The following is a 2,103-nucleotide window of genomic DNA, read 5'->3' on the forward strand; positions in this document are numbered from 1 at the left end:
GACCTAGATTGTTTTTTTTAAAAAATGGTAGAAGAGATTGCTACTCAAATCACATTGTGTTCCTGTAGGTAAAAATATACAATAAACAAACAAATATATTCTAGGGCAGTGATTGCTAACCTTTTCCAGACCGAGTGCCCAAAGCATGTGTCCTCCCCCACATGAGCCCCCTCCACACGTGTGTGTGGTGCCCCCGCATGTATCCTGCACCCCATGCATGTGTCTGCGGCCCCTACATGCAACCCTCCCACACATGTGCAGTAGAGACCCAACGACCAGCTGGCTGGCAGGAGGCATGCACATATGTGTGGCGGAGCTGAACTGGGGCAACAGCTCGCATGCCCACAGAGAGGGCGCTGCATGCCATAGGTTCACCATCACGGTTCTAAGCATATTGAGAACTTCTAAACAAGCTTGAGAGAAGTTTTTTTTCCCATTATGATTGGAAAAAATGTTTTATGACATTGGATTTCATTTCTAGAAATCAATAAGTAATGGAAATTTAAAAATTAAAGTTATTTGATTAAATTAAGTGCTGTAAATCTTTTTTATGACATTGAAAAATCCATAATGAACATCTATTTGGTTTTGTTGAAGTGGTATATTTAAACAGAGGGATTAAGAAATTATGGGAACATCCTAATCATGTATTATTATTATTATTATTATTATTATTATTATTATTATTATTATTATTATTATTATTATTATAATATATTATTATTATTATTATTATTATATTATATTATTATTATAATATATTATTATATAATATAATAATATTGGGAAGTGTTCGACTAGTGATCTGTGATACGAAATCCAGCATAGTTATCTCGTTTGCTGTGTATACTGTCATTTTGTGTAAATAAAATAATAATAAAGAACTGGTGGGATCATAAGCCTGAAAAAGTGATTGAAAATGAGCATGCAAAACTACTGTGGGATTTCCGAATACAGACTGATAAAGTTTTGGAACACAATACCCCGGATACCGTGATTGTGGAAAAGAAAAAAAGTGTGGATAGTCGACATTGCTACACCTGGTGACAGCCGAATTGATGAGAAACAACTTGAAAAAGTCACCAGATACCAAGATTTGAGAATCGAATTGCAGGGACTCTGGCATAAACCAGTACAGGTGGTTCCAGTGGTACTCGGCACACTGGGAGCTGTGCCTAAAGATCTAGGCAAGCACTTAAAAGCAATTGGCACTGACAAGATCACCATTGGTCAGCTGCAGAAGGCCACCTTACTGGGATCTGCTCGCATAATTCGCCGATACATCACGCAGTCCTAAACGTTTGGGAAACGTTCGACAAGTGATCTGTGATATGAAATCCAGCATAGTTGTCTCGTTTGCTGTGTATACTGTCATAATCCATTACCTAGTACTAGATAAAGTAGAAAAATGTGGGTTAGACAGCACCATCACCAGATGGATTCATAACTAGCTGACCAACCACACTCAACGTGTAGTCCTCAACGGAACTACATCCACATGGAGGGAAGTATGCAATGGAGTACCCCAAGGCTCTGTTTTAGGCCCAGTACTCTTCAACATCTTCATCAATGACTTGGACGAGGGGATAGATGGGGAACTCATCAAATTTGCAGATGACACTAAGCTGGCAGGAATAGCCAACACTCCAGAAGATAGGTTCAAGATACAGAAAGATCTTGACAGAATAGAATATTGGGCGCTATCTAACAAAATGAAATTCAACAGTGAAAAAACTAAGGTTCTACATTTAGGCCAAAAAAACAAAATGCACAGATACTGTATTATTACTATTATTATTATTTATTCAATTTTTATAACGCCCTTCTCCCGAAGGACTCAGGGCGGTGTACAGCCAAGATAAAACAAAATGATACAAAAATATACAAATTAAAATACAAATTAAAAAACTTATTATATAGGTGGCCTAAAAACTTTAAAAATATATAAAACTAAAAACCCCATTAAAATTAGTAATAAATTTAAAACCAATAAAATTTAGGCCAGCCCCGCGCGAATAAATAGATGTGTTTTCAATTCGCGGCGGAAGGTCCGAAGGTCAGGTATTTGGCGTAAACCCGGGGGAAATTCGTTCCAGAGGGTGG

The sequence above is a fragment of the Ahaetulla prasina genome, chromosome 5 (assembly GCF_028640845.1).
Source record: "Ahaetulla prasina isolate Xishuangbanna chromosome 5, ASM2864084v1, whole genome shotgun sequence".
NCBI classification, from domain to species: domain Eukaryota; kingdom Metazoa; phylum Chordata; class Lepidosauria; order Squamata; family Colubridae; genus Ahaetulla; species Ahaetulla prasina.